The sequence below is a fragment of the Tachyglossus aculeatus genome, chromosome 26 (assembly GCF_015852505.1).
Source record: "Tachyglossus aculeatus isolate mTacAcu1 chromosome 26, mTacAcu1.pri, whole genome shotgun sequence".
Lineage (NCBI taxonomy): Eukaryota > Metazoa > Chordata > Mammalia > Monotremata > Tachyglossidae > Tachyglossus > Tachyglossus aculeatus.
Genome location: NC_052091.1, coordinates 15,509,265 through 15,530,363, shown reverse-complemented (window position 1 = coordinate 15,530,363; position 21,099 = coordinate 15,509,265). Strand labels below are relative to the sequence as shown.

General features: G+C 47.1%; 1 protein-coding gene and 1 non-coding gene across 4 annotated transcripts in view; one reads left to right on the top strand and one right to left on the bottom strand.

Annotated features, from left to right (window-relative positions):
* Positions 1–757: 757 nt before the first annotated feature.
* Positions 758–829, bottom strand: TRNAG-UCC. The gene has a single exon. It is a non-coding gene; the product is annotated as a tRNA-Gly (tRNA).
* Positions 830–16,437: 15,608 nt separating this feature from the next.
* Positions 16,438–21,099, top strand: part of CSK (C-terminal Src kinase) — a 47,022-nt gene continuing 42,360 nt past the window's right edge. The window contains exon 1 of one of the 3 annotated variants that reach the window (XM_038767522.1): positions 16,438–16,615. The gene's annotated coding sequence lies outside the window, so the exon portion shown is untranslated. Of the gene's footprint in view, positions 16,616–20,964; positions 21,012–21,099 lie in introns of those variants that run through there. The other 2 variants (XM_038767525.1, XM_038767524.1) reach the window with 2 other exon arrangements.

Here is a 21,099-nt window from a genome sequence, read left to right as displayed (position 1 = left end):
CGGGGGGAGAGGGGAGGGAGGGGGAAAGCGCCTCAACCCTTCTGCATTGTGCAGAGCAGCACCTTTGCCTGGTGAAGTTAGCGTGGTGCAGGGAGTTCAGAGACCTGGGTTTTAATCTGGACTCTGCCACACACTAGTCATGTGGCATTGGGCAACTTCTCTGTGCCTCCTCTTCTGTATGGAAATAATAACAATGGCATTTGTTAAGCGCTTACGATGTGCAAAACACTATTCTAAACGCTGGGGTGGATACAAGGTAATCAGGTTGTCCCACGTGGGGCTCATAGTCTTAATCCCCATTTTACAGATGAGATAACTGAGGCCCAGAGAAGTGAAGTGACTTGCCCAAAGTTGACAGTTGGTGGAGCCGGGATTTGAACCCATGACCTCTGGCTCCAAAGCCCGTGCTCTTTCCACTGAACCACACTGCTAAACAGGCATTAATATAAATAAGTAGAATTGTAGGTATGTACAAAATACGATTGAATGAATATATACACAAGTGAGACATGTGAGACAGAGTGTGTGCCAATCTTGTTCTTTTGTAGCCACCCCAGTGCTTATCACTTATAAGGCCTTAAGAAATAATTGAATTATTCCTGCTACAATAGCTGAGGAGGGAGCGCTTTCCCCAGTAGGGCGTTCTGGTAAGGAGATGCGGGGGCGGGGGAGGGAGCCCACGTCTCGTTTACCTGTTAAAACCGTTTTAGAGACGAGGACGAGGACAGAGATTGCTTACAAAGCCAAAATAAAAGTGTGCGTTGGCCGGGAATCGAACCCGGGTCAACTGCTTGGAAGGCAGCTATGCTAACCACTATACCACCAACGCAGGTGTGTTATGAGGTTCCTCTGCAACCCTAACGAAAGCGGTCTGATCAGATGATTCGGCCAATTATTTGGAAATGAATGAAGAGTTGAGTGAGTCACCCCTCAGCTGAGCATGTTCTCCCAAAACAGCCCTGGCTGGTTCAGATACTGGATGCAAAGAAGTGTTACGGAACGTGTTGCCTTGGTGATCGATGGCTTCCAAACCGCCCGAAGCAGGGAGTTTCTTTTTTTTTTTCTTTTTACTTTGTTTTTATTTCACATATCACAGTATTTGGCATATAAATACCGTATTTATTATAAGGATGTATTATTTCTTCCATCGTCATCACCCAATAGCAAGAATAAATTGGAGCTTGATTGTCACCCTCAGCTTCAGCCATTTCTTCTGGCCTGGAAAACTTCAAGCAATAGCTGCAATTGCTTGAAGTTCCAAACTCCGAATTTGTGACATAATAATAATAATATTTATTAAGCACTTACTATGTGCAAAGCACTGTTCTAAGCGCTGGGGAAGGGACCAGGTGATCAGGTTGTCCCACGTGAGGCTCACAGATAAATGATTGAAATAATGTTACACACACACACACAAATGATTGAAATAATGTTACACACACACACACACACACATTAGCCTATCTCTCTGTGGCCAAAATACAGATGCAGGCAAAGATGAGGGATTTGTTTCAGAATCAGTCTTCGAATTTAATCAGAGGCAGATCTCAGAGACTTCAGGCAGGATCGTGCGGGTCCAAAGTGTGCCCATAACGAGTCACGAAACTCTCCCTATTAGGTTCCTTGAGCATTCGCCTGTCTCTGCTGTCCAAGAAGAGACCCAGTTGGAACCTTCAGGGAAGAAAAAAAAAATATGTGTCAGAAGAGGGATTTGAACCCATGCCTCCATAGGAAATTGCGACCAGAACGCAGTTCCTTATAGCACTCGGCCACAATGATTCAACTTGATCATATTCATCGATATTATAAAAAAGAAGTATAATCACAGATACTTGCTAACATTCTCTGTAACATGGTTGAAGTGAGTAAGTCAGGTAACTTCTCTGTGGTTCAATCACTTCATCTGTAAAATGGGGATTAAAACTATGAGCTCATGTGGAACATGGACTATGTTCAACCGGATTATCTTGTATTCATTCATTCATTCAATCAATCGTTTTTACTGAGCACTGTACTAAGTGCTTGGGAGAGTACAATACAACAATAAGCAGGCTCATTCCCTGCCCACAAAGAGCTTACAGTCTTGAGTTGGGGAGACAGACTTCAACACAAATAAATAAAATGACAGGTATGTACATAAGTGCTTTGGGGCTGGAAGGGGGGAAGAACGCAGAAGGGAATGGGAGAGAAGGAAATGCAGATCTTAGTCTAAGAAGACCTCTTGGAGGAGATATGCCTTCAGTAAGGCTTTGAAGCCGGGGAGAGTAATTGTCTGGCAGGGGAGCTCTGCCAAAGCTCCTATTGGTGGGCAGAATAAAAGCCCCAGAGCTCCCATCATTGGTTAGAGCAGAGACTCCAGAGATCCCATCACTGTTTGGAGAAGAGGCCTCTGAGCTCCCATCACTAATAAGAGCAGACACTCCGGAGATACCATCAACTGATCAGAGCAGGGGCCCCAGAGCTTCCATCTTCAGAGCAGAAGCTGCAATCAGAAGCCCTCAGGTTTCTGCTCTGGCAAATAATAATAATAATGGCATTTATTAAATGCTTACTATGTGCAAAGCACTGTTCCAAGCACTGGGGAGATTACAAGGTGATCAGGTTGTCCCACGGGGGCTCACAGTCTTAATCCCCAGCCTACAGATGAGGTAACTGAGGCACAGAGAAGTGAAGTGACTTGCCCAAAATCACACAGCTGACAACTGGCAGAGCTAGGGTTTGAACTCATGACCTCTGACTCCAAAGCCCGTGCTCTTTCCACTGAGCCACACTGCTTCTCTGGAGCAGTGAGGTCTCTGCTCTGAAAAGTTATGTTAGCTCTGGGACATCAGCTCTGACCAATAATGGGGGCTTTCAAACCTCTGCTCTGAACAGCAATAAGGGCTCTGTGGCTTCTTCTCTGACCAGCAACAGATTGAATTTGCTATTCTGATTCGCTCCTCTGGTGCTAACCCTCTCAATGTGTCTCGATCTCATCTGTCTCGCCAACGACCCCTGGCCCACATCCTACCTCTGGCCTGGAATGCCCTCCCTCCTCAAATCCACCAATTACACTCCCCTCCCTTCAAAGCCTTACTGAAGGCACATCTCCTTCAAGAGGCCTTCCCAGACTAAGCCCCACTTTTCCTCATCCCACTCCATTCTGCGTTGCCCCTGACTTGCTCCCTTTGCTCTTCCCCCCTCTCCCTGCCCCACAGTACTTATTATATATCTGTAATCTTATTTATTTATATTGATGTTTTTCTCCCCCATCTAGACTGTGAGTTCGTTGTGGGCAGGGATTGGCTCTCTCTATTGCTGTATTGTACTTTACCAATACAGTTAGTACAGTGCTCTGTACACAGTAAGCGCTCAATAAAACGATTGAATGAATGAATGAATGAACCTAACCCTAATTCTAACCCTTACTCTAATCCTAACCCTCATCCTTACTCTAATGCTTACTTTAATCACTAGGGTTAGGGTTTGCTTTTGCATTAGGGTTAAGGTTAATAATAAGTTTAAGGTTAGCATTGGGCCTAGAGAAAGTGTTTAGGTCAGGGTTAAGGTTACGTTTTGGATTTGGGGTAGTATTAGGATTGGGGTTAGGGTTAGAGGAATAATTTGAGTAAGGATTAGGGTTATGATTAGGGTTAAATTTGGGATTAGGGTTAGAGTTAACATTTGGGTTAGATTCACAGTTAGGATTATGTGGAACTCTTGATGTATCTTGTTCTTGGATTGGTAATCATACTGGGACAATGGGCAAGTTCTTTCCCTTTTCCGAGGTGTTCTCTTATAAGAACTCCCCTATGTTGCTGATTCATTCACTCATTCAGTCATATTTATTGAGTACTGACTGTGTGCAGAGCACTGTTCTAAGAACCTGGGAGAGTAGAATTATAACAATAAACAGATGGGAGGAGGTTTTTGTCAACAGATACCTAACCCCAAGGGGACATCAGGGAGCTGGCAGAAGAGGTTGTCCAAAGGGGAGAGTCAGAATGAGAACCACAGAGACTCCAATGAGGTGCAGTAGCAGAGACCTTCCTTCCCAGTGTGGTGTCAGTGTCAGAAACTACCGTCCATCAGCAAATTATCTCGTAATTTGAGAAGCAGCATGGCATGACGGATGTTATAATGGATATATATTTATGAGTCACAGGCCTGAGAGTCAGAAGGTCATGGGTTTTAATCCCACTCTGCCACTTGTCTGCTGTGAGAACTTGGGCAAGTCACTTCACTTCTCTGGGCCTCAGTTGCCTCATCTGTAAAATGGGGATTGAGACTGTGAGCCCCAAACCCAATTTGGTTGTATCCACTCCAGTTCTTAGTACAGGGCCTGAAACATAGTAAGTGCTTAAAAAATACCATAATTTTTATTTTTATATCTGAATCTTCCATTAGACTGTGGATTTATTGAGAATAGGGACTATATCTTTTACTTCCTTCATAATCTCCCAACAGAAACTCCTTACCATTATCTATAAGGGACTCAATCAGTTCTCTCCCTCAACCCAACTCACACATTCTGCTCCTATGTACCTCAATCTCATCTACCTTACTACTGATTCCTTTTCTGTATCCTCCTTTGGGCCCAGGACTCCCTACCCCTTCATATCTGACAATCCACCTTTTTCCCCTATCCACCTGCCCCTCGGTGTTGACTATGCACTTGGCTGTGTATCTCTTGAACGCTTTTATACTCACTCAAGTCCTGCAGCACTTATGTACATATTCTTATGCTCTATGATTTCCCCCCTCTGTAATTTATTTGAATGTCTATCTTCCCCCAGCACAGACTGTGATCACATCTACCACCTCTATTATATTGTACTTGTACTTCTCAACTTGTACTTGTACTTCTCAAGCGCTTAGTACAGTGCTCTGCACACAGTAAGCGCTCAATAAATATGATTGATTGATTGATTGTACTTTTCCAATTGCATATAAATATCATTGATTGATTGATCCCAAGCATGTAGTACAGTACTCAGTACACAATAGGTTTGCAATAAATACTACTGATTGATTAACCAGGGTCCCAGGGCATTGTAGGAAACAGGCAAACCTCTCTTCTCAAGGGTGCCTATACTAACTTGTAAGGGATGGATATTCGCAGGTCTCTTGTCAGCCTCTGGACAAACAGTGGAACGTTTCCCCTGCTCTCCTTGCCTCTTCCCCTCCAGGGCTCCCTGTGGATTCTAGAGACCAAGTTGCCTTCATGGCTTGCTCCTGTTGGCATCTTGACCCTAATGCCAACATCCAGTCTAGGCTTCAGGAAAGTTTGGGTGTCAGAGCACCTGTCACTCCCACCCCATGCGCACACACACACACAAACGCACACACACAAACACTCACCAATGTCAGGGCAGCACCTGAACCTGGGGCCTATGCCCTCCATACTCCCTACCCTAGGCAGGTTGTCCCCCACTTTCTACTTCCCTCCCCTGATGGTTGTTAAAAGTCAAGTTCCGTCTGGCACATTCAGGGCTCTCCTTGGACATTTATGGTGGGACAGAGTGGAGGAGCAGATGCATCTCAGCATTTTTATATATATCAGCACTTACGTACATATCTGTAATGTATTTATTTACATTAATGTCTGTTTCCCCCTCTAGGCTGTAAGCTCAGTGTGGGAAGGGAATGTGTCTTTTGTATAGTGTACTCTCCCCAGCACTTAGTACAGTAGTCTGTACACAGTAAGTGCTCAATAAATATTATTGAATGAATGAATGAATGAATGAGACTCCCCAGAGAAAGGCTCCAGCCTGGAGCTGTGTAGGAAGGTTTTTTATTATTATTAACAATAATAATAGTAATAATAATAGTATTTGCATGAGCAAGTGGAAAGAGCATGGTCCTAGTAGTTGGAGGACCTGGGTTCTAATTCCAACCCCACTACCTGCCTAGCGTGGCTCATTGGAAAGAGCATGGGCTTTGGAGTTAGAGGTCATGGGTTCAAATTCTTGCTCCACCACTTGTCTGCTGTGTGACTTTGGGCAAGTCACTTCACTTCTCTGGGCCTCAATGACCTCATCTGTAAAATGGGGATTAAAGAGTTTGAGCCACCCGTGGGACAACCTGATCACCTTGTAACCTCCCCAGAGCTTTGAACAGTGCTTTGCACATAGTAAGCACTTAATAAATGTCATTATTATTATTACTGTGTAGCCGTGGGAAATTCATTTAATTTCTCTGTGCCTCAGTTTCCTCATCTGTAAAATTAGGAATCGATACCTGTTCTCCTTCCTATCGAGACTGCGACACCCCTGTGTCTACCCCAGCTTTTAGAACAGTGCTTGACACAGAGTAAGTGCTTAACAACTACCAAAATAATGTTCTCTCTGTCTCTCTCTCAGGCTCTGTGCTCCACCTATGATTTCACTATTATCTGGGAATGGGGAAGTTTCATTAAACTTCGGCATATATAAACGGTAGACATCTCTCGCTCTCTGTTTCTTTAGCTCTTTCTCTATCCCATTCTGTCCTGTCTCTGTGCCTCTGTCTCTGTGACCCCTGTGAATGTCCTTTGCTGTGTGACTCTCTGTTTATTTGTGTCTCTGTGTTTTCCTCTTTGTGTCTCTCTATCTCTCTTTGCGTGTATCCTCTCAGTCTCTCTCACTGTGTGCCTGTTCCTTTCTCTCTGTCTCTCCTCCTGAGACTCTCTCTGCATCTCTCTGTCTCACTTTCTCTCTCTCTTTCTTTCTCTCTCACATCAGGACTCCTAGGTTCTTTTTGAGGCACAGACAAATCAGCCTGTAAGTTCCTAACCTACCCTCGCTCCAGGGGTCGGCGGTGAGATAGACAAGATCAAGGCATAGTGAGAAGGTTAGCAACAGAGGAGTGAAGTATGTGGGCTGGGTTGTAGTAGGAGAGTAGAAAGGTGAGGCAGGAGGGGGGCATGATAACTGAGCGCTTTAAAGCCAATGGTGAGGAGTTTTTCTTTGATGGAGAGGTGGATGGGCAGCCACTGGAGTTTTTAGAGGACTGGGGAAACATGTCCTGAATGTTTTTGTAGAAAAATGATCCAGGCAGCAGAGTAAAGTATGGACTGGAGTGGGGAGAGACGGGAGGCTGAGAGGAAGGAGGCTGATACAGTAACCAAGGTGGGATAGAATAAGTGACTGAATTAAAGTGGTACCTGTTTGGATGGAGAGAAAAGGATGGATTTTAGTGATGTAGGGAAGATTTTAGCCACGAAAATTACATACCTGTCTGTAAATTGTTTTAATGCCTGTCTATTCATCTAGTCTGTAAACTCTTTGTGGGAAGGAATCATGTCTACCTACTTTATTGAACTGTACTCTCTCAAGTGCCATAGTACAGTGTCCTACACACAATAAGTGATCAATGAATACCATTGATTGATTGATTAGAGAAGCAGCAGGGCTTAATGGAAAAAGCACGGGTTTGGGAGTCAGCAGTTGTGGGGTCTAATCCCAGATCCGCCACTTGTCAGCTTTGGACGAGTCACTTAACTTCTCTGTGCCTCAGTTCCTTCATCTGTAAAATGGGGATTAAGACTGTGAGCCCCACGTGGGACAACCTGATTACCTTGTATCTACCCTTATTAGTAGTAGTAGTAGTAGTAGTAGTACAATACTCTGCACACAGTAAATGATCAATACATTCCAACAATTGATTGAGTGATTAGTATACAGTACTCTGCGATTATTGATTGATTGGAGTAGGATCATAAAGTTCAGGAACTCCATGCTGCCTCCATTTTCCCACTGTGTCAGACAAGAAACAGAATTTTAGCCTGCTGCCTGACTAGGCCGGTGGGGGTAGTCATCTCATTACATTTGCCCTCATTCACCACACTTCTCATTACTGTAATTAGGTTTAGTCATAGAGTTCTTAATTACCAGCCACCCCTCCCCCCCGGGCCCCTCCCATGCTGAGGAAGTCCTGGGAGGGCCACCTTCTTTTCTGCTAAGAACACCTAGTTAATTGACATCCTTATTTCCATTGACCCACCCCTCTTGACCTCTGCACCCAACCTCAGGTCAGGCCTCTAGGTTCTAGGTAGGGGTGAGAGTGGCCAGGATCAGAAGACAGGGGCTTAAACTCTGATTGGTTGGGCCCCATTTCAGCTCTCTGTTGAGCCGTGGCATTTTACTTCCTACCGGGCCCTCCCATTTCCCTCTGACTCTAGAGCAGCCCCTCTTAACCAGAGGTGAGGTGGTTGGAGTCTGCCATGGCAGCTCACAGGAAGCTGCTTCCCTCAAGGAAAATGGATCATGTTCGGCTGAATCCCCCTCTCCTGACTCCATGAGGAGAGACCAAGGCATAGATCAACTGCCCAGGGGTGTAGAAGCCTGGCGTCCTGATCCTTAGCACACTATCTCTCTCCACCATACCGCTCCCTGGAGCGGGTGGGGACTGCTCAGACCTGTTATGCACCTCTTATCCTGTTTGACTGGATACTTGGGTCTCCAGCAGTGTGCACTGGGCTCACACTAATTTCTCCTGCTTTGGCCTCTGCTTTTCTTAAACAGCTCTCCAAATAAGCAGAGAAGCAGCGTGGATCAGTGGAAAGAGCCCGGGCATTGGAGTCAGAGGTCATGGGTTCAAATCCTGCCTCCGCCACTCATCAGCTGTGTGACTTTGGGCAAGTCACTTAACTTCTCTGTGCCTGTTACCTCATCTGTAAAAATGGAAATTAAGACTGTGAGCCCCCCGTGGGCCAACCTGATCTCCTTGTAACCTCAACAGTGCTTCGCACATAGTAAGCGCTTAATAAATGCTATTATTATTATTATTATTATTATTATAAGCTCGCTTTTGGGGAGGGTAGGTCAGTGAGACCCAAAGCTCCTCTGTCCACCAGATGGACGCCAGGGGGCGCTGCTGCCCCATCCCACCCCTGGGAACCCATAACTTTGGAACCGTCTTCAACATAGGTCTCCGCAATAATAATAATAATAATAATGTTGGCATTTGTTAAGCGCTTACTATGTGCCAAACACTGTTCCTAAGCGCTGGGGTAGATACAGGGTAATCAGGCTGTCCCACGTGGGGCTCACACTTTTAATCCCCATTTTACAGATGAGGGAACTGAGGCCCAGAGAAGTGAAGTAACTTGCCCAAAGTCACACGGTTGACAAGTGGCAGAACCGGAATTAGAACCCACACCCTCAGACTCCCAAGCCCGTGCTCTTTCCACTAAGCCATGCTGCTTCTCTGTAGTGGCCCCACATATTCTACACACTCTTTAATGATAGATCAATCAGTCAACGATATTTACTGAGCACTTGCTATGTGCAGAGCACTGTACTAAGCCCTTGGAAGAGTACAACAGAGTTGGCATACATGTTCTCTGTCCACAGGCATATGGTCTAGAGGTGGGAACAGATGTTAATATGAATAAATAATTGTGAAGCACTGTACTATGCAATGAGGTAGATACAAGATAATTGTGCTGGACAGAGTCCCTGTCCCTATAGGGTTCAAAGTCTAAGTAAAGCAGCGAATAGAATAGAGCATGGGCCTGGGGCTCAGAAGGACCTGGATACTAATTCTTGATCTGGCACTTGTCTGCTGTGTTACTTTGGTCAAGTCACTTAACTTCTCTGTGCCTCAGTTACCTCATCTGTAAAATGGGGGTTAAGACTGTGAGCCCCATGTGGGATATGGATGGTATCCAACCTGATTAGCTTGTCTCTTCCTCAGTGCTTAGTAGAGTGCCTGGCACATAATAAGCAGTTAACAAATAACATAAAAAAAGTATAAAAATAGTCTTCGAGATGCCACAACCTTGTACTATTTACCTTGTGAATAGGTCTGGACTCTTCTTAGGCCCTTAGATAAAATGACTAGGTTATCTCTTTCAGTCATCTCTTCTGCATTATGGCCTCAGTCAGTTCTGCCCCTCCTACCGAACCTCGCTTCTGTCCCACTGCAGCCCAGCCCGCACACTTCACTCTTACTCCTCATCCTACTTACTGTATCTTGATCTTGTCTCATAGTCAACTCTGCTCAATTCGCCCCTCCTCCCTCTTCATATGCAACAGAACACCACTCTCCCCATCTCCAAGGCCCTTATAAGATAATATCTCCTCCAGGAAGCCTTCTCTGACTAATCTCTCATCTCCCCACAGTAATCTCCTTCCCTTTTGCATCACCTGTGCACTTTTAAGTCTATGTCTTCTAAGTACTTTGATGTTCACCCCCACCCTCGCCTCCACAGCACTTAGGTACAGATCCTTATACTTGGCCATTTTCCCAACTGTAATTTATTTTAATGCCTGTGTCCTGGAAGATCCTTGAATACAGAGATCCTGTCTACTGACTCTTTTTTATTCTCTCTAGTGCTTAGCACACAGTAAGCACTCTATAAATTCCATCTATTGATGGATTTTTGTCCTTTCCTTTTTCATGGTATTTGTTAAGCACTTTCTACAATCCAGGCACTGTACTAAGCACCATGGTATCAATCAATCAATCGTATTTATTGAGCACTTATTGTGTGCATAGCACTGTACTAAGCACTTGGGAAAATACGCTGTTAACAATATAAGAGTTGGTCAATACCTTTCTGGCCCAAAGCAAGCTTACATTCTGGAGGGGGAGGCAGTCGTTAGCATAAAGAAATAAATTATGGATATGAACATAAGTGCTGTGGGGGCCGAGAAAGGGGTAAAAAAAGAGTGCAAATTCAGATACAAGAGTGATACAGAAGGGAGTGGGAGAAGAGGAAATGAGGGTTTAGGGAGACACAGGGCTTAATGTGGTAGACACAAGATAATCAGGTTAGACACCGTCCATGTCCCATAAGTCTTAATCCCCCTTTTGTAGATGCAGTAACTGAGGCACAGAGAAGTTAAGTGACTTGCCCAAGGTCACATCAGACAGTGGTGGAGTCAGGATTGGAACCCAGGTCCTCTGACTCCCAAGCCTGTGCTCTTTCCTCTAGGCCATGCTGCTTCCCTCTCATTCATTCAATTGTATTTATTGAGCATTTACTTGTGCAGAGCACTGTACTAGGCACTTGGGAAGTACATAACAGCAACATATAAAGATGGTCCCTACCCAACAATGGGCTTGGCTTCTTTTCCTTCACTTTCACATTTTTTTCATCTCTGAGCACTTTTCTGATGTTACTGAGTGCTCAAGTGCTCTTGAGCATCAGGTTGAAGACTTCTGTGTAGGAGTATCATCTTGCCTCCAGAATCTCCGAGAGGGCCTTCAAAGAGGAAGAAGAAACATAGTTGATGCCCCCAAGTAAGGCCTTAAGACTTAAAGCAGAGAGACTGAAAGGGGCAGGATGCTTCATTTCTATTTCCCAGTTCCTGAGTTTGCCGTGTGACTTTACCAAAGTCACAGAGTCTCTCTGAGCCTCAGTTTCAATCCATTGAGCAGTGGTATTTACTGAACGCCTACTGAGCGTGAAGGGCTGCACTAAGCTCTCTCCCTCCTCCGCCCCTCCCACCTTCCCCCGGGCATGCCACTGAGGCTGTGAAAGGTGCTATAGAAGGTCTGAGTGGGAGTTGGTCCAACCTCAGGAGCTTACTGAACTTATTTCCTCCAGGTCTCTATCTCAGCAAGCAAGCACCTGCTCTACAGGAAGCCGATGGGGACTTTACTGCAAGTCAACCTTTTATCTTTGTTTCCTGTTTTTTCCCCTTGGGGGGCGGCCCCAACAGTCTGGGTTTCAAACCATTTCACACCAACAACTTTAAGCTGTCACACCCGCCGTGGCCTGACGCCTGACTTCCCTTGAGTTTCTGTACAGGCAGGGGGGTGGGGGGCAACTCCAGACCCCTCCTCCTTGGATTAACCAAGGTGGTGGTGGAGGTGGAGTATTGGGGGGGATGGTGGCGGGGTGAGCAGGCAGTGAGAGGTGGGAGGGAGAAGGAGGAGGGAGAAGGGATTGGGCAGTGGTCCAGTCCCATTTTAACCTTCATCTAGATTGAATAGACTCTAATTTGCAATTAATTTGTGTAATTTTTAATTACCAAATGCAGAGACTCATTCAATCAATCAATCAGATTTATTGAGCACTTTCCGGGTGGAGAGCACTGTTCTAGGAGGTTGGGAGAATACAACACAACAGAATTTAGCGGACATGATCCCTGCTCACAACGAGTTTAGTCTTAGTCCCATGTGGGGCCTGATTATCTTGTCTCTACCCCCAGGACTAAGTACGGTGCTTGGCACAGAGTAAGCGCTTAACAAATATCGCAATTATTATTCAGTCGGCTGCAGTGTCTCCTCACTTCCTCCCGCTGGGCTCCTGCTCAACCCTGGCCCATGCAGATAATAACTTCCCAAGCTGCTAGTCCTGAAATGCCCCTCTGGCTGCTGATTCCACCCTCCCAGAATCCAGGATTCTTTGGGAACCTCAGAATGACAGATACCAAGGCTCTGGGGAGCCTTTAAAGATTGCAGCAGAGCATTTCCAAACTTCTAATTACAGAGAAGCTGATTTGGCAAATGAGTTGGGATTTGGCAAAATCAAGATAATCAAACCTAAAGGGTCAGGGCCATCTTGAACAGGGATTTGTCCACCTTGGTTTGGTGGGCGACCTAACCTTCTGGGATCCAAGCTAATGTGAATTTGGTTGTTTGGTCTGTTTGGATAGCAGATGGTGCAAAAAATTGATAGTATTGGCTCTTAACTTAGGCTCATCAACTTGTGAGAAAGAAGCAGCTACTGCAAAGAGCCTGGGCCTCTGACTCAGAAGACCATCTCAGCCACCTGCTTGCTGTGCGGCTTTGGGCAAGTCACTTTACTTTTCTGGGCCTCAGTTTTCTACTCTGTGAAACGGGGATTAAATACCTGTTGCCCCTCCTCCTTGGATGGTGAACCCCGCGGGGGACAAGGACTGCCGCGGGCCTGATTATCTCATCTCTGCCTACCCCAGGGCTCAAGTTTTAAGTATGGGCATCTAGTAAGCACTTCACACAAATTACACATCTATGATTCCTAAAACACCTTGCGCCTTCTCTGCCTTGACTTTCAGAAGCATCTGAACCCAGAGCTTCCTATCATCTTTTCTGAAGTCTGCAAGTTGCATTTAGAGAGTATCTGCACAGACTAAAAGGTCCTTTTTCTGGGGCCCCTCCTCCTCGCCCTTTTTCACTCAGTTCGACTCAGCCTCTTGCTTCATGCATTGTCGGATGAAAAGCCCCAAATCGTCTACACCTTCTTGAACACGGCATGTTCTAAAAGAATATGGGGCCCTGTCCCTCCTTCCTCCCTCCTGTCCAGTGGGTATCAGAGAGGGCCGAATGAGAGAACTGCGGGAGGGAAATGGAAAATGCTCCTACGATGCAGCCAGCTTTTCTGAACAGCTGCTGTGGCCCGGCAGCCTCTACTTCTCCAGCAAGGAGAGGAAGCGGGGGGACGTTCAGTCAACCCCAAGAATCAAACAAGGCCGGGGGCAGGGGACCAGCTCTGGACTCTGCGACCCCCCCCCGGACCTCGGTGACCCCAGGCCTCCATTCCATCCACTTCTCGAGGCCGCTCCAATGACTCCGCAGACAGACAGCCCGTCCCCCAGACTAAGCCTCTGCTCCCCCCTCCCTATAATAATTATTCATAATAATGGCATTTGTTAAACACTTACCATGTGCAAAGCACTGTTCTAAGCGCTGGGGTAGATACAAGGTAATCAAGTTGTCCCACTTGGGGCTCACAGTCCTAATCCCCATTTTACAGATGAGGTAACTGAGGCACAGAGAAGTTAAGTGACTTGCCCAAGGTCACACAGCAGACAAGTGGCGGAGCAGGGTAAGAACCCATGTCCTCTGACTCCCTAGCCTCTGTTCTTTCCACTAAGCCACGCTGCTTCCCTGTTTTTCCCCCAACTCACTCCCTTTACTCTACCACCCCCACAGCACTTGTGTATATATGTACATATTTATAATTCTATTTATTTTTATTAATGATGTGTATATACCTATAATTCTATTAATTTGTAGTGATGCTACTGATGCCTGTTTAATTATTTTGATGCCTGTCTCCACCCCTTCTAGACTGTGAGCCCGTTGTGGGAAGGGACTGTCTCTCTTTGTTTCTGAATTGTACTTTCCAAACGCTCTGTATAGTGCTGTGCACCCTGTAAGCATTCGATAAATACGCTTGACTGACTGACTGAATGAATTAATTAATGTTTACTTGTTTTGATGTCTGTCTCCCCCCTTCTAGACTGTGAGCCCACTGTGGACAGGGATGGTCTCTGTTGCCGAATTGTACTTTCCATAGCCCTTGTATATATTGGTACATATTTATTACTCTATTTATTTTATTTGTACATATTTATTAATCTATTTATTTTATTAATGATGTGTCAATAGCTATAATTATATTTATTCTGGTGGTATTGACACCTGTCTACTTGTTTTGTTGTCTGTCTCCTTCTTCTAGACTGTGAGCCTGTTGTTGGGTAGGGACTGTCTCTATATAATAATAATAATAATAATGGCATTTATTAAGTGCTTACTTTGAGCAAAGCACTGTTCTAAGCACTGGGGAGGTTAGAAGGTGATCGGGTTGTCCCATGGGGGGCACACAGTCTTCACCCCCATTTTACAGATGAGGTAACTGAGGCACAGAGAAGTTAGGTGACTTGCCCAAAGTCACACAGCTGACAATTGGCAGAGCCAGGATTTGAACCCACGACCTCTGACTCCAAAGCCTGTGCTCTTTCCACTGAGCCACACTGCTATTTTACATGTGGTCGATATGTACTTCCCAAATGCTTAGTACAGTGCTCTGCAGACAGTAAGCGCTCAATAAATACGACTGACTCACTGAATGAATAAATGCGATTGAATGAATGAATGAATGAATGAATGCTATTGAATGAACGAATGAATGAATGTGATTGAATGATTGAATGAATGAATGCTAGTGAATGAATGAATGAATAAATGTGATTGAATGAATGAACGAACGGATGCGGTTGAATGAATGAATGAATGCGATTGAATGAATGAATGGTGACTAAATGCGATTGAGTGAATGAGCCCACTGTTGGGTAGGGACCGTCTCTATATGTTGCCAACTTGTACTTCCCAAGCGCTCAGTACAGTGCTCCGCACACAGTGAGCGCTCAATAAAGACGACCGAATGAATGAATGAATGAACGAACGACCGAATGACCAAATGCGATTGAAGGAATGAACGGTGACTCAATGTGATTGAGTGGATGATTGACTGAATGAACGGACGAACGAATGCGATTGAATGAATGACTGATTGACTGAATGAATGAATGCGATTGAATGAATGACTGATTGATTGAATGAGAGAAAGAAAGAAAGAAAGAAAGAAAGAAAGAAAGAAAGGAAGGAAGGAAGAAAGAGAGGAAGGAAGAGAGGAAGGAAGGAAGGAAGGAAGGAAGAAAGGAAGAAAGGAAGAAAGAAAGAAGGAAAGAAAGAAAGAAGGAAAGAAAGAAAGAAGGAAAGAAAGAAAGAAGGAAAGAAGGAAAGAAAGAAGGAAAGAAAGAAGGAAAGAAGGAAAGAAAGAAAGAAAGAAAGAAAGGAAGGAAAGAAGGAAAGAAAGAAAGGAAGGAAAGAAGGAAAGAAAGAAAGGAAGGAAGGAAGGAAGGAAGGAAAGAAAGAAAGAAGGAAAGAAAGAAAAAGAAAGAAAGAAAGAAAGAAGGAAAGAAAGAAAGAGAAAAAGAAAGAAAGAAAGAAAGAGAGAAAGAAAGAAAGAAAGGAAGAAAGAGAGAAAGGAAGGAAGGAAGAAAGAAAGAAAGAAAGAAAGAAGGAAAGAAGGAAAGAAAGAAGGAAAGAAAAAAGGAAAGAAAAAGAAAGAAGGAAAGAAGGAAGGAAAGAAAGAAAGAAAGGAAGAAAGGAAGGAAGGAAGGAAAGAAAGAAAGAAGGAAAGAAAGAAAGAAGGAAAGAAAGAAAGAGAAAAAGAAAGAAAGAAAGAAAGAAAAAGAAAGAGAGAGAAAGAAAGAAAGAAAAAGAAAGAAAGAGAGAGAGAAAGAGAGAAAGAAAGAAAAGAAAGAAAGAAAGAGAGAAAGAAAGGAAAGAAAGAAAGAAAAAGAAAGAAAGAAAGAAAGAAAGAAAGAAAGAAAGAAAGAAAGAAAGAAAGAAAGAAAGAAAGAAAGAAAGAATGAAAGAATGAAAGAAAGAATGATGCTCGGGCGGAGCGGAGCTCTGCCGCCCCCCCCCCCGCCCCGCCCCGCCCCGCCCGCCGATCCTGCCGATGCGGCCCCTGCAATGTCCCGCGGCGGCCGGAAGGTGTCGCGTGTCCCCCGCCGTCCGCGGTCCGCGGGCCGCCGTCCGTGTCCCTCCGTGCGCAGGCGCCGTGGGGCGGGCGGATGGATCCGGGCCCCGCTTCCTCCCCGCAGGCCCGCCAGCGCCCGGCTGAGCCGCAGCGGGCCCGGCCCCCGCGGCTGGACGCCTCCGCCGAGGAGGAGCGTCCCCCGCCCCCGAGGACCAGGAGCAGGAGGACCAGGAGGAGGAGGAGGAGGAGGAGGAGTCCCCCCCCGCTCCCGTTGCTCCCGTTGCTCCCGTTGCTCCCGTTGCTCCCGCTCCCGGGCCCCGCCGCCAGCCTCGCCCCTCCTCGGCCGCGGGGGGCCGGGCGCCCCAGCGGCGTCTACTCCATCGCCGCCCCGCTTTGGGCCCCCTCCTCCGGGGAGCGGCCCGTCCAGCCCGACGGGCGCCCGGAGAGGTGAGTGACCGGTCCTGCCTCCCCCCGGCCTGCCCGGGACTCCTGGGGGCCCTGCCGGCCGTCGGATGGCGCTTACTACGGGTCGGGCACTGGACTAAGCGCCGGGGGGGCGTCCAAGCTAATGGACGCAATCCCCGCCCCGCCTTGGGGCTCACAGTCCCAACCCCCAGATGAGGGAACGGAGGCCCAGACAATAATCAGAAGAATAATGACGATGGTGAGCGCTCACTTTGTGCCAAGCACTGTTTTAAGCTCGAGGGGTGACACAAGGGGATTGTTCCTCTTGGAGCTCAGTCTCACTCCCCTTTTTGCAGATGAAGGAACGGAGGCCCAGAGAGTAATCGTAGTAATGATGGTAGTGAGCGCTCACTTTGTGCCAAGCACTGTTCTAAGCGCGAGGGGAGATGCAAAGGGATTGTTCCGCTTGGAGCTCACAGTCTCCCCTTTTTGCAGATGAGGGAACAGAGGCCCAGAGAGTAATCGTAGTAATGATGATTGTAAGCGCTCACTTTGTGCCAAGCACTGTTCTAAGCTCGAGAGGAGATACAAGGGGATTGTTCCGCGAGGAGCTCACAGTCTCCCCTTTTTGCAGATGAGGGAACGGAGGCCCAGAGAGTAATCATAGTAATGATGATGGTAAGCGCTCACTTTGTGCCAAGCACTGTTCTAAGTGCGAGGGGAGCTACAAAGGAATTGTTCCTCTTGGAGCTCACAGTCTCACTCCCCTTTTTGCAGATGAGGGAACGGAGGCCCAGAGAGTAATCGTAATAATGATGATGGTAAGCGCTCACTTTGTGCCAAGCACTGTTCTGAGTGCGAGGGGAGATACAAAGGAATTGTTCCTCTTGGAGCTCACAGTCTCACTCCCCTTTTTGCAGATGAGGGAACGGAGGCCCAGAGAGTAATCATAGTAATGATGATGGTAAGCGCTCACTTTGTGCCAAGCACTGTTCTAAGCGCGAGGGGAGATACAAAGGAATTGTGCCTCTTGGAGCTCACAGTCTCACTCCCCTTTTTGCAGATGAGAGTACGGAGGCCCAGAGAGTAATCGTAATAATGATGATGGTAAGCGCTCACTTTGTGCCAAGCACTGTTCTGAGTGCTAGGGGAGATACAAAGGAATTGTTCCTCTTGGAGCTCACAGTCTCACTCCCCTTTTTGCAGATGAGGGAACGGAGGCCCAGAGAGTAATCGTAGTAATGATGGTAGTAAGCGCTCACTTTGTGCCAAGCACTGTTCTGAGTGCGAGGGGAGATACAAAGGGATTGTTCCTCTTGGAGCTCACAGTCTCACTCCCCTTTTTGCAGATGAGGGAACGGAGGCCCAGAGAGTAATCGTAGTAATGATGATGGTAAGCGCTCACTTTGTGCCAAGCACTGTTCTAAGCTCGAGGGGAGATACAAGGGGATTGTTCCGCTTGGAGCTCACGGTCTCACTCCCCTTTTTACAGATGAGGGAACGGAGGCCCAGAGAGTAATCGTAATAATGATGATGGCAAGCGCTCACTTTGTGCCAAGCACTGTTCTAAGCACGAGGGGAGATACAAGGGAATCTGATTGTTCCTCTTGGAGCTCACAGTCCCACTCCCCTTTTTGCAGATGAGGGAACTGAGGCCCAGAGAATAATCAGAATAAAGATGAAGGTATTTGTTAAGCATTCACTCTGTGCCAAGCACTGTTCCAAGCGCGAGGGGAGATACAAGGGAATCTGATTGTTCCTCTTGTAGCTCACAGTCCCACTCCCCTTTTTGCAGATGAGGGAACTGAGGCCCAGAGAATAATCAGAATAAATATGAAGGTATTTGTTAAGCATTCACTTTGTGCCAAGCACTGTTCCAAGCGCGAGGGGATATACAAGGGAACCTGATTGTTCCTCTTGGAGCTCACAGTCTCACTCCCCTTTTTGCAGATGAGGGAACGGAGGCCCAGAGAGTAATCATAATAATGATGATGGTAAGCGCTCATTTTGTGCCAAGCACTGTTCTAAACACAGGGGGAGATACAAAGGAATCTGATTGTCCCACTTGGGGCCCACAGTCTCACTCCCTTTTTTACAGATGAGGGAAATAATGATGATGGTGTGTGTTAAGCGTTCACTTTGTGCCAAGCACTGTTCTAAGTGCGAGGGTAGATACAAGGGAATCTGTCCCACTTGGGGCTCACAGGCTCACTCTCCTTTTTACAGATGAGGGAACAGAGGCCCAGAGAACAATAATAATAATAATGATGGTATTTGTTAAGTGCTCACTTTGTGCCAAGCACTGTTCTAAGCACCGGTGGAGATACAAGGGAATCCGATTGTCTCACTTGGGGTTCACAGTCTCACTTATTCATTCATTCAGTCGTATTTATTGAGCACTTACTGTGTGCAGAGTACTGTACTAAGCGCTTGGGAAGTACACTCCCCATTTTACAGATGAGGGAATCATAATAATGATGATGATAAGCTCTCACTTTGTGCCAAGCACAGTTCTAAGCGCAAGGGTCAATACAAGGTAATCCGATTGTCCCACTTGGGGCTCACAGTCTCACTCCCCTTTTTACGGATGAGGGAATCATAATAATGATGATGATAAGCTCTCACTTTGTGCCAAGCACAGTTCTAAGCGCGAGGGTCAATACAAGGTAATCGATTGTCCCACTTGGGGCTCACAGTCTCACTCCCCTTTTTACGGATGAGGGAACTGAGGCCCAGAGAATAATCAGAATAATGATGATGGTATTTGTTAAGCACTTACCTTGTGCCAAGCACTGTTCTAAGCCCAGGGGGAGATACAAAGTAACCCGATTGTCCCACTTGGGGCTCACAGTCTCACTCCCCATTTTACAGATGAGGGAATGGAGGCCCAGAGAATAATAATAATAATGATGATGGTATTTGTTAAGCATTCACTTTGTGCCAAGCACTGTTCTAAGTGCTGAGGTAGATACAAGGGAATCTGATTGTCCCACTTGGGGCTCATAGTCTCACTCTCCTTTTTTTGCAGGTGAGGGAACTGAGACCCAGAGAATAATAATGATGGTATTGGTTAAGTGCTTACTCTGTGCCAAGCACTGTTCTAAGCACTAGGGGATACAGAGTAATCAGGTTGTCCCACGTGGGGCTCACAGTCTCAATCTCCATTTTACAGATAAGGGAACTGAGGCCCAGAGAAGTGAAGGGACTTGCCCAAGGTTATGCAGTAGACAAGCGGCAGAGCCAGGTTGATGCCCTCACCGCTCCCTGCAGCGTTCGTCCCTGAAACCGCTCAGGGCCCGTGAGGGAAGGCCTGGGCTGATAGTCCCAATGAGTCTTGCAGCTCCCCATGGGTGCCGGGCTAGAGATGTGGTTGGCATCGAGAAACAGTCATCAGGGGTTCCTCCACCCCGCCTTCAGGAAGGTGGGGTTAGGTATGTTTCTGGAGGTCAAGATAATAATAATAATAATTATGGTATCTACGAAGTGCTTACTACATGCCAAGCACCGCTCTAAGCACTGGGGTAGATACAAGGTAATCAGGTTGTCCCATGAGGGGCTCATTGTCTTCATCCCCATTTTACAGATGAGGTGACTGAGGCCCAGAGAAGTTAGGTGACTTGCCTAAGGTCACACAGCACACAAGTGGCCGAGCTGGCATTAGAACCCACGTCCTCTGACTCCCAAGCCTGTGCGCTTACCAGTAGGAGGAGAGCCTCCCGTCTGTCTTCTGGGGCTTTTGCCAACCCAACTGGCGTTCCACCCAGTGCGGCAGCCTACCGTGGCCTGAGGGGCACGGGCGCAGGGGGATGGCTGCGGAGACCCGTCCCCATCCGCTTCACTCTCCCTCACCCCGCCCTCCCCTCATTCCCCACTTCTAGTGCTTGCTCGCCTGCGTCGTCCAGGTCCACTGACCCTCCCAGCATCAGGGAGGGTGGGTGGGACACAGTGGCCTGGATCTTGCCCATAGCCTTAGTACAAGGCTTCTCCCCGCGCCCGGCAGGTGGGACAGGAATCCCCTGAGATCAGATCCGCTCTCCGTCACTGTCTGGGGTGCGCTCCGGTGTTCTCGGGGCCAGTCTCCCCCTCCCAGCCTGGTGGACACGATTGGAAAGGTCCGGGCGATAACTGAGGCCGGTGAGATGCCAAAGCCCGACCGCCCATTGGAGGCAACAGCCCCCGAGCAAGTGGGTTTACAATTTCCCTTTTCCTTCCTGTTCCTCCCCAGCAGTAGAGGTAGCTGTGGGATGCCGTGCCCTCCTCTGGGCCTTTGGGCCGCACACCATCCCATGGGGTGGACCAAACCGGGCACCTCTGGGGCAGGAAACCTGGCACCCAGAGGGAAGAGGGGAGGCCGAGCATCATCTTCAGCCTCAGGAATTTTGTGTGTGATTCCCCTGCTGCCTCCAGCACGTGCTCGACTGGCCAGAAGCAGGGGGAGGTGAGGCTGTGGGGTGGGGTTTTCCCCATCCCAGAAGGCAGCGGTACCGCTCCGATTGGGGCTGACGTAGCCCCCGTTTCAGACATCC